The following is a 12097-nucleotide window of genomic DNA, read 5'->3' as shown; positions in this document are numbered from 1 at the left end:
ACATTGTAAATGCCCCTTTACCAGACCATACCGAAGAGTCTCCCTGATTCCCCCTTCTGTCATCACCTCCAAAAAAGCTCTACTATAAATCATCACCGTGTAAGTACCTGGTTGCCAATGCTTCCTGAAACTTTGCTTCTTCCCCTCACCCTGAATGAAATTCATCTCGCACCATCTGTGCCCTTGCACACTACACCGGCCTCTTTGGGTTATGTTATGTTGCTTTGTATAGCGCACTAATCACCTGAGAGAATATCCAGGTTCTTGAGCAGGTGTGCTGGTTTGTGGTTCCCGAGGTGCTTGTGCAAAGAGCCAAATCTTCAGATTCTTGCAGAACTCAAGAAGTGAGGAAGCGCTCATGTGTTGAGAGAAGTTGTTGTAGGTCCTGGATGCAATGTAGGAGAATGAGCGACCTCTGGTTTCGTGTTTGCGGATGCAGGGAATGTGTGCGAGAGAGACTGAGGCAGAGCGTAGGTTTCTGATGGCTTGGTGAAACTATATGCTGCTGTTCGGCTATTCTAGTCCAGCGTTGTGTAGGGTTTTTTTATGTGTGCGTTAGAAATGTGAATTGTCTGTGCTTGTGAATGGGAAGCCAGTGCAACTTCCTGATTTGCGATGTGATGTTGGTGGTTGAGTACGAGTCTTGCGGCAGTATTCTAGATAGTCTGGAGTCTGTGTAGGAGTGGATTGGGGTTTTCCTCATAAACAGTGTTGCTGTAGTCCAGCCTGCTAATGATAAGTGCTTGTGTGAAGGTCCGTCTGATGTTCTGAGGAAAACATTTGAAGATCTCTCACAGCATGCGTAGGATGTGGAAGCAGGAGGTGCACACTGCATTTACTTGAGCCGTCATGTTGAGCTTGTCAAGTAGGACGATACCACAAAGTGCAACCGTCCTTGCCCACACAATCTCGCCCTGCAGGTATCCATCTTGGACAGTGAAGTCCACATCCGGTATAAGGTGAGAACTCTGTCTTCGAAGAGACCACTTGCTGTCAGTAGTAGGAGGCAGAAGAATCCCTTTGCACTATTTGATTGAAGATGGAATGTCTAAGGCACAAACTGGAATTTCTCAGCACTGGGCTTCTTTTGGCGATGAGCCCTGGAATCTATGGATATGTCTTACCTGATCCTACGGGTGGTGGCAGATAGCGCCAAAGAATGAATGCAATGAGGAATTCCTCATGTTGCACAAAGCTGGTGAGCTGCTCAAGGAATGTTCTGCTGCCCTATGAATTTGAAGGGTGAAAACTCTGTACAGGATTTCAGTTTTCTGAAACGAGGGTTGACAGAAATGATCAGTGGTGCATTGCAAAGTGAGGAACCCCCCACCCCATGTAGAATATGAAGAGGGCCCCCTGAGTTTACCAAATCTTACATATATTAGATTTGAGCTGAAGAGCCCCCCCCCCCAATGAGTTGGGGGCTTTGTCAGGGTTTGGAGTACCCCCTGCAATACAGGGGCTCGCTTTACTCCCCTGAAAGTGATATCACACCTTTTCATACCACAAGAATGACATCATAAAACTTAACATTCAAGTGACCAACCACTTTTTAAAAAAAAATATTCTTTATTGAAAATCTGAGGCTGCAGCGTGTACAGATTCACAGTGAAAGTAATTTATACCTTATAGTAGGTGTACATGTCGAAAAGTGGGAAATGAGCGAAACAGCGTTTGTGAACTGCCATTATAGCTTGACTTTCTAATAATCATCACGATGCATGTGCTTCGTTGACACATCACGCTGGCCTCGCGCCTTGCTAGGATTGGAAGGGTCAATGGGTTACAGCTCTTGCAGCTGGTGACCTAGCCCTCTGAGCTATCTCCTGGCCTTCCTGCTATCACTCTGTCCTAGTACACGAACTCATGTTGCGAGTACGGCATGAAAAATACTTTGTCTCCCAAGGACCCTTTGAAGCCCTGCCAGAAACAGGAGGAGCCCGCATGCTTTCAATACAAACAATCTAATGTTTTCATTCAAGGAGTGTAGCACAAAGCAGCTGCTCCCCCCGGTGCCCTGCAGCTTAGAACTGTGACTATCTTTGTGCCGAAGCAGCATGAGTTTATAAACAGGATCTGGAGATATCCGATGCATCAGAAAAGGAAATCTGGGGATGCTCATTTCAGAGGCATGTCAGTATTTATAAGCATCTTCTGCCGGTCGGATTATGTACACGAGATCCGGAACTCTCTCTCACGTTATAAAATATTGTCCCCTTTCGGCTTCCTTCGTGACAGGACAGTTGTTTCCATTTCTGCTATTACACATGTTAAAATCCCAGGAGTGCTTCTAGAGGTGGATTGTTTACAACAATAAAATCTGGTGGTTATCAATAAAGGGAGCCGATGGCTGGAAAAGGCCAATGGAGTTTAAGGAGATTTAGGGCTTTACTCCTAGTAAACTGGTCTATTTAGTGCCAAGAAACCCATCATATTTCTGCTGGTTTAGCCTCTGGTGGCTCTTCCAGTGGCAACCTTTGCCTGCCTGCTAGACTGACATCTGGTCGTCATTCAAAGTATCTCAGGTCACCCACCGTGTATTTAGAGCGGCCGCTCGGATGTAATTTTTACCTGCGTAATCCTGCTGGTCCCAAATAGGAAGTCACAGAAATGATCGTTAAACCCACAGAATCTAATGACCATTGTGTTTTTGTTTTACAAATCGAACTTCACTTTGGGTGCTAGTGTTTGCAAATCAAAAACCTTGCTGTGCAGGCGCATGGAGGCACCCGAACAAATAAAGATCAAGTACAGTGCCCTCCGTGGGCCACCATAGCGTCAACTCCTCTGAAAGCAGAGAAATCTGTGCATGTCAGACAGCGACAACAATACATAGCAGACTGCACTCTACCAGAACAGCGGAGTACATCCCTCACCTGCTCCGGTGAAATGGAGTTGAACTGTAAAATAAGGCCCACAGTCACATGTAAGACCAGCCCAAGATGCAGCAGACGTTTAGAACTGTCTTCTAGTGGATTTCTCAATTTATCATTTGCCTAGCCGCCGTCTGATAGGTACTCTTTCATATTTGGTCCATTTGCTAGATTGTTTTGATTTGCAAGGTTTAGCATTTAAATAGCAGTTAATAGACCTGAGGAGGCCAGAAAGAACTCCAGTTTGCTTTGGGTACCAGATGCCCTTTTGGAGTGCATGGATGTAGTCAGTTGCGGCTCACGCTAGTTACAGGCGAGAGAGATGGAGGGGGGGTGGAGGTGGAGATGAAAAATGTTTAAAAGCTTACCTCCGCGCCGTCATCTCAGCAGGCACAGGCTCCCAGCCTGCTGTGTGGCCAATCCTGACGCTGCTCAAAGCAGTGTAAGAATTGTCTGGGGGCGCCCAGCCAGGACGCTCCCAGGCAGACTGGGAGCCTGTGCAAGCTCTCTGCAGCCCGGCAACTGTGTTGGGCTCCCAGGCAGACTGGGAGCCTGTGCAGGCTCTCTCATGCCCGGCAACTGTGTTGCTGGGCTGGAGAGAGCCTACTGCGCATTTATGTTTGGCGGGACCGAGACGGTCGGCCAAAAATACATGCGTACTGAGGGGAGTGCATGGTGCACTCCCCTCTCTGCTTGTCACCCCAATGCCTTGCCCCTTTCACGAAAAAGGATAATAAGTTTACTATCCTTTCGTTGTGAAAGGTTTGCAGCTTCTGCTGCTGGCAGGGGTGGTGGTGATGCTCCTCTGCCATAGCAGAGGAACCGCCACTGGTAGTAGTGTTGGAATTATGTTGGGTATGTTATCTATATGAGAGGTATTGGGAGAGGTGCATGAGGTTCAAACACATGCTTCAAACATGATGTGGCAAACACTGCTCCACATAAGCAAGAGGTGTAGAGGAGACTGGTTACTTGTGCAACCAACTCTAATAATGAGGCACAGTGAAGATGAACGAAAAACAAGAGCAGACGGTAAAGAAGGCTTCTTCGATAAAAGTTGTTAGCAGCAAGAGATCTGCTCGCTTTTTCATGTGATGCTTGTTGGCTTTGTGGTCAAGTAGCCACTTATCAGTATCCTGCATCTCTGCTTGGACAGAATGTCTTCTGGACTTGAGTGCATTTTTTTGTGAAGTATACATTTCTCAAAGAACCCTTAATGAATATTCAATCATTGTTGAGTTGAAGGCAAATGTGTGTAGCCTGTACTGTGTGCTGCTAATTCTGAGATGAAGTCAACCTCAGTGCAGTCAATCTAGCACTGTCCACGAGCCTCTTCTACACACTCGTACTCCTCTATTACAGACCACTTTTGGAGCTCCTGTTTTGTGACTACGGTCTTTGGAGTGGAATGTTGAACTCACACATCTCCAATCAAAGATGGCTGGAAGGTACTGGGCATCTTGACCTCAAATCGGCTACAGGAGACTTAGCCACTCAGAGTGTGGCTGTAAATGGGGTGCACTTTCACTACTCCACCTATGACAGGTGCCCTACTTGCAGTCCTCTCAGGTGCCTGACTTTGCCTCATTCACGCCTCCTTGCATATTTTTAGAACCTCTGCTTTACTGTTGTGTTCTAATACTTCAGTTGTTTTTTCGTCCGAGGTGCAGAGAGCGCTTTGCTTTTCTGAGTAATTTTCATGAACACGTTGACAGGGGCCTAGCAACGGCCCAGAACATCCTGGTTACCACAGACCCTGGGAGCTAGAGGTACACACATCGTCTTTTCCACTGGTCCCTGTTTTTGTCTTTCACAGTGAGTGATTCCAAATCCCTGCTTACGTTCACAGCGTGAAACACTTGTTATTGGCATTGTCAAGGAACCCAGGAACCGGAAGCTACTTAGCTCCTGCCTCAGCATCCAATAGCAGTTTGTTTTAACAAAAGGTGCTGCAGGAGCTACTTTTGTCTCTCCACGGGAACATTTGGGACAAAAATAAACCAATGCCCCCACAACCTCTTTCGTCACATCTCTAGGAGCTGTTCGGAAGCTCTCAAGAAAATAGACTTCAAACAGTGCCCCTGAGGGTCCTGCCACTTTAGACACAGCCGCTGCGCATGCCGGGAAGCCTGTGTCCACCGGCACATCGGACAGGGGCACAGATGTCCGCAAAGCCGGTTTAAGGCATTGGAAGTGGAAAGTTGCCCAGAGCCCTCACTTGTCAAGGGGCCTCCGTACTCCAGAACGGTTTAAGAATGTCAAAAACACAATATTACAAACAGATTACCAAAGGGAAGCACAGGAAATACTTCAATCAAGCCACAGTAATTAAAAAGAAGAACCACATCGACTACTCTTTTACAGATGAAATCAAAACCAGAGGACAAGGTGAATCTGTGTGCATTAATACTTCTGCTTATTCACAGCGTTTGGTTTTAAAATGTATGTAATTCGTTTCCTTTCCTAAAAGAGATTCATACACACAATTTTTCAATGAAGTGACGTTAGAGGTACGGAATTGTAAAAATCTTTAATTTTACATGAAAAAAACGTTAGAAGTTCACTGAAAATTCAGTGGTTAAAGGGATGTTATGGTTAGGTGAAAATGGCAAGTAAAACATACCATTTTAAACTAACAAAACCATTGAACTTCATCAGTTTTAGTTATCTCAAGTAACTCTAACTCGTACCCTGAAGTAACTATAACTTGCGCCCCCGCCATGCACATTATTATAAACCATGATGGCATTTCAGATATGATTAGGGATGATTATGAATGTAGTCAATGAATATGTCATGAGTGATTTAATATGCGGGGTAAAAGCAGTGCATGGTGAGGGGTGCAAGTTACAGTTACTTTAGAGTACGAGTTATAGATACTTGAGAAGTGCTGACTTAAGTGTAACTACACAGTGGCAAGCGCCACTGGGTTCCAAACACACATATACATAGTTAGGTCAGCATTTCCATTGGAAATGCCTTTTTGTGTTGCTAATAACTTTGGCACCATTTAATGAACCTCCACAGATCTTTTTTAAAAAGTGTTTTTTTTTCCTAGTTTGTTTATGGACAGTGTTGTAGTGATTCATTAAGCAGCGGGTAATTAAAAAGGGGCTCCCAAATGTAAAATCCCCATGCATTTTCCTTAGACATCATTACGAAGCGCTACTGCAAAAAGTGCTCAATGAAATTACACTAAATTTGGTAGGAAGCTAGATCTTGGTCCGCAGATTGTGCTTTTTGTGATCTGGTGTAAATCCGGTCAATAATTTCTTAAGATATTAGTAGTAGTTAGTAGTTAGTAGTTATTATTGATCTCATGAAAACAGCCTCTGCTTTGAATAGCCCTTTCATTCAAATGCCAATCAACATTGTCATTAAAAAAGACACACACCCTAGTATACGAATTCCCAGAGCATCATGTCTATTGCTTCTGACTGTGAGGCCACAACTTCACTTCCCCCACTTACAGCAACTGCCTTCCTTTTAGCAATCCTTCTCAGTATATATCTAAGCTAAAACTCTCTAAAAGAAAATTAGACCAGAAACGAAAATGATGCAAACTGTTGAACTGTAAATTGAACTAAAAATGAAAAGACAATGAGCATGTCTTCTTCTGCTTTTGACCTGACCTTTGTCCGTTTTGCTTATTACCCGCCAACCCACCACCCTTAGCTTCTGTGTTGCTTCTTTTCCTCCATCTCCACCCTCCTGTTGCCCCACCCCGCCCACCATAAGAAAACAAAATACTATAATGCAACCAGCGCTGGCCCCACCATATCACTTTTTTTATTGTCCCGTTGACGTTTCCTCACACCCTCCCATGTTGCCCATTCAAACCCCCCTCAATACTCTACCACACCGGCTGGTACACAGAGCAAGCCAAGTACGCTGGCACACCCAAGCATGTGACCTGGCACACCTAGACACTTAGTGCAACTAGGTTTAAGGGGAGGCAAAACCCTTTCATTATGGCAAACTGTTCCATCCCAGCAGCGACACTGTATCAACAATGTGCCAGTTTCAGAAATAAAAGATGTTAAATGGGGTGAGTTGCAATTATCATAATAGCAGAATGCCATTACCACTTAAATAAAATATACAGGCAGCACAAATTATATATTCATTTGCAGTGTAAAGTGCTCTTCCAAAGTTCAACACAGGGTAGTTTCGCATTGGTTTCATATAATTTCTCAGCTGAAGTATCTTTTTATATTTAAAAGAGAGAGATGTTATATACAAAAGGTGCAGCTCGGCCGTGAACTCACTTCCCTCTCAGTCCGAGGTGTAAAACAAGCACTGGCAAAGTCTATTGGCTTCGGCAATCGCTTCCAGCCATGTTGCCAACAGCGTGGCTATGCAGCATGGCTAAAAGTAAAGTTAGGGAAAAGTGATATGACGCGTTCAGATTTCTTTTTCTGACTTTACTTTTAGCCATGCTGCGCAGCCACGCTGCTGTATAACATGGATAAAAGACAATGGCAAAGTCAAGCCTGTAGGCTTTGCCAATGCTAAATGTGTAAGTAGAAATGAATGGTTTTGCAGCACGTTTTGTCTGATATTACACTGAACTTCGTTTATGAGGGCTGCTCCCTTCTCATTTCCCAGGAAGGATAGTAAGAGCAATAGAAAGGAGAGAAGAACTAAACCGAGAGCGTTTTGCCGGTGGACACATGCATTTTACTTTATACAGACGCCCATCGCTAGTGGTGGTTCACACAGCACATATTGGATGTACACAATTGGGAATGGTTCTGTTTATACATGATTCACCGAAATGTAATAAGCCGTTTTTCAGAGAAAAGATAGGATGCCTACGATTGCGACTGCTTTCGTTTATTATGTTACTTGAGCCGCACAAAATGTAATAGTCGGAGAGCAAGGCAATATAATTACCACTTTAAAATGTTTACAGATATTATTTGAACGTATTCACATTTGTGATGGCTCAGTTGTTGCATAATTTCTAGTGTTAAAGTGACTCAAACCACTGATTAAGTACAGATGGGGTGGCACTATTCACACTGAGCACCAATGATGCATATCAGTGCTGATTAGTGGCCTGTCAAAAAACTCCAGGGAGCAGGCAGCGTAGGAATTACAAAGAAGAAGCCGGGACAAGGATTTGCCACTGTAAGAAACCACATGGCTCAAGCAGGATCCATTGGCATTGAGAGCTGTGGTGAAGCACTAAATGGAGGATAGGACGGTGCATAAAAGCCCTGTCACTGAAGAGGCCTACCTCTATGGCGAAGGTGCACTTTGTGCAAAAGAAGAATCCCGTCTCACAAAAATAGGAAACACCGCATTGGCAAAGCCAAAAGGCCTCGCCTAAACAAGAGCTACTGGCTTTGGCAACATGTTTTGCCATGTTGTACACCAGTGTGGCTGCTGTTGAGCATTGCTAAAAGGTAGTGGTGTGGAGTGTCAGAGTGGAGTGGGGGAGTAGAGTGTTGTACAATGGATTTGTTGGAATGTAAAGTGGAGTAGGAGGAATAGAGTGTTGTAGAGTTGAGTAGAGGAGAGAAAAGTTCAGTAGCACAGTGTCAAAGAGTCAAGTATAGTGGAATAGGGTGAAGTGGTTGGAGAGGATTGAGATAGTGGGCCGACTGGATTGGAGTAGAGTAAGGTGGATTGGCTTGGGATGAGTGGAGTGGATTGAGTGGGGTGGATTGATGTTGGGTGGATTGAAATGGGATAAGGTGATGGGATTGGGAAGATTCAAGTGGGGTGACTTGGATTGAATTGAGGTGGGTGGTTTGGATTTGAGTGATATGGCTGGGGTGGGTAGGTGGTGGATTAGATTGGACTCGAGTGGGATGGATTGGGGTGAGGTGGTTTGGAGTCACTGGACTGGAGTGGGGTGGATTGGACTGGAAAGGATTGGAGTGGGGTGGATTGGAGTGGATTAGTGTGGGGTGGACTGGATGGACTGGATTGGAGTGAGGTGGTCTGGAAGGACTGGAGTGCAGAAGGCTGGATGGATTGGAGTGGGGTTGATTGGAATAGAGTGGATGGACTGGAGTACAGTGTGGCAGATTGGAGTGAGTGGGGTAGTTTGGAATGGGGTGGGGTGGATTGGAGTGGGGTGGACTGGACTGGACTAGAGTGGTTCAGATTGAAATGGGGTGGGGTGTGGGTGAATTGGAGTGGGATGGATTGCATTGAGGTGGGTGGATTGGAGTGCAGTGAGCTGAATGGATTGGAATGGAGTGTGGTGGGCTGAACTGGGATGGGGTGTGGTGGATTGGACTAGGGTGGGTTAGACTGGGGAGGGGTGGATTGGAGTGGGGTGGATTGGAGTGGAGTGGGGTGAATTGGAGTGGAATAGATCTGGCTTGATTGGATTGAAGTGCAGTGGTCTGAACTGGGATGGGGTGGGCTAGATTAAGGTACAGTGGGGTGGACTGGAGTGGGTGGATTGAAGTGGGGTGGATTGGAGTGAAATGGGGTGGAGTGGGATGTACTGGATTGGAGTGGGGTAGACTGGATTGGGGTCAGTTGGATTTGGGTGGGGTGGATTGGACTAAGGTGGACTCCACTGAGGTGAGGTAGATTGGACTGGATTGGGGTGGGTGGGGTGAATTGGAGTGGGGTGGGCTGGAATGGGGTGGACTGGATTGGGGTAGATCAGACTGGGGTGTATCTATTGGGTGGTGTGTAGTGGGGTGGATTGGAGTGAGGGGGATTGGGTGGATTAGGGTTGGGTGGATTAGGGTCGGGTGGATTAGAGGGGATATTGGATTGAGTGTGGTGTAATGGATTGGATAGGGGTGGGGTGCACTGAACTGGGGTGGGATGGATTTGGTTGGGGTGGGGTGGATTGGAGTGGATTGTGGTGGACAGAAGAGGGGTAGAATTAACTGGCGTGGGTTAAATTGGATTGGTGTGTGGTGGATTGATTGGAGAGGGGTGGACTGGATTTAAGTGGGGTAGATTAAGGTGGATTGGACTGGAGTAGGGTAGATTCATGTGGATTGCATTGGAGTGGGATGGACTGAGTGGATTGGATTGGAGTGAGGTGGACTGGATAGGAGTAGGGTGGGTTTGAGTGGGGTGGGATGGAATTGAGTGGGGTGGCCTGGAGTGAGGTGGGTTGGATTGGAGTGGGTTAGACTGGAGTAGGGTGGGTTGGATTGGGGTGGGCTGGATTATGGTGGGATGGATTGGAGTTGGGTGGAATGGACAGGAGTGGGGCAGGATGGACTGGAGTGGGATGGATTGGACTGGAGGGGGTGGATTGGACTGGAGTGGATTAGGGTGGATTGAATTACAGTGGTATGGACTGGATTGGGATGAGGTATATTGGACTGGAGTCGGGTAGATTGGACTGGAAAGGATTTGGGAGGATTAGATTAGAGGGGTGGACTGGATTGGTGTGGGGTGGACTGCACTGAAGTGGGGTGCATTGTAGTGGATTGGAGTGGGGTGAATTGGGTTTCAGTGGGGTGGATTGGATTGGGTTGAGGTGAGGTGAGTTGGAGTGAGGCAGATTGTTTTGGATTGGAGTGAGTTGCTTGGTATTGGAGTAGGACAGAGTGGAGTGGTGCAGGTTGGAATGGGGCTGGTAGTTTTTAATTAAAAGGGGCAGACTGGTAGATTGAAATGGATCTAAGTGGGCAGAGTTTTTTGGAATGAAGTGGGGCAGATTGGTTTGGATTGGAGTGGGGCAGATTGGTGTGGACTTGAGTGGGACAGATTGATTTGGATTGGAGTTGGGCAGATTGGTTTGGATTGGAATGGGGCAGACTGGAGAGAGGCGGATTGGAGTAGGACAGATTGCTTTGGATTGGAGTGGCTAGACTGGATTGGGGCAGATTGTTTTGGACTGGAGTGGGCAGATTGTATTTAGGTGGATTTGAAGATGGGGTGGATTGGAGTGGGGCATATTGTTTTGAAATGGGGTGAGGCAGAATTGAGTGGGGCAGATTTGAGTGGGACAGATTGTTTTGAATTGGAGAGGGGCAGATGGGTATGGGGCAGATTGTTTTGGATAAAAGTGGTGCAGACTGGAGTGGGGCAGATTGTTTCGGAATGCAGCACATTGCAGTGGGCAGACTATTTTAGATTGGAGTGGGGTAGATTGTTTTGGATTGGAGTGAGGCAGATTGGAGAGAGGTAAATGGCAGAAGGGCATATTGTTCTGGAAGGAAGTGGGGCACATTGTTTTGGATTGGAGTGGGGCAGATTGTTTTGAATTGGAGTGTGGCAGATTGTTTTGGAGTGGTGAAGATTGTTTTGGATGAGAGAGGGGCGAATTGGAATGGGGCAGATTAGACTGGAGTGGTTGGGAGGATTGGAGTGGAGTGAGTTGGACAGGACTGGGGTGAGTGGTTTGGATGAAGTGGTGTGGATTAGTGGCTAAAGTGTGGTGAACTGGGATGGATTTAGTCTGGCCGATTGGATTAGGGTGGATTGGGGTGTACTGCACTATTATGTGTTAAAGCATAATTTTGTAAGATTGCATAAATAAATATTGTATTGGAATATTTAGAACAAGATAATCTTTTGAAAGGAGCACCCATGAGCCAAAACAAAAAACATGAGTAGAAAGTGAGAAAAGATGACTTGGCAAAATAAAAGAAAGTTAGCTATAAAAAAGAAAACTTTGCGATGTTGTTTGCCCTGCTGGGCACATTTTTGCCAATCACAGGCTTTCTGTTTGGAGGGCACTAGAAGGTAAAAAGAACAAAATAGTACCTCAATCACATCGGGAGTAGAGGGGAGGCACTGATTAAGTTGAATCAATCAGTGCCTGGTTCCTGCTCCACAGAGAGGAAGGAAAATTATGCCAGGCCTAAAGTGGAAGAATTACGAGACTGTAAAGAAGAGTGCCATGCAAGCCAACAAATGGTGAGCGTCAGGCAGGCTCTAAGCCACTTACGGTACACAACAGAGTCTTCCAAGCGAGACGCATGCACTAGTGCATGCACTCACAGGCCTGACTCTAAAAACAATGGGTGAAGTGGGTGAACCATTTCCCCATATGGTACGATGGGTGGGCAGAAGCAAAGAGTGACTGATAACTGAGCAAATCAATGAATGAAGAGGATTGACAAAAAGCCACTATATATATGTATCATATATATTTTTTTCCTTAAAACAATAGTCTGGTGAGACAGCTAAAGCTGTCTTAAAGGTGGATCTAAAAAATGGTAATAAAATAGATGCGTTTATACATACAAAGAAGGGCTTTGGGTAAGCGCTCTTCATCCTTTGGTGTG

The 12097-nt window shown here is 45.9% G+C and overlaps 1 protein-coding gene across 2 annotated transcripts in view; it reads right to left on the bottom strand.

The window, feature by feature from the left end:
- HSPA12A (heat shock protein family A (Hsp70) member 12A) overlaps positions 1–12097 on the bottom strand; it is a 365561-nt gene that overhangs the window by 172389 nt on the left and 181075 nt on the right. The window lies entirely within an intron of this gene.

This window comes from Pleurodeles waltl, chromosome 6 (genome assembly GCF_031143425.1).
Source record: "Pleurodeles waltl isolate 20211129_DDA chromosome 6, aPleWal1.hap1.20221129, whole genome shotgun sequence".
Classification (NCBI taxonomy): Eukaryota; Metazoa; Chordata; class Amphibia; order Caudata; family Salamandridae; genus Pleurodeles; species Pleurodeles waltl.
Note: the sequence above shows the minus strand (reverse complement) of the source record. Positions and strands in the feature narration are given on the sequence as shown.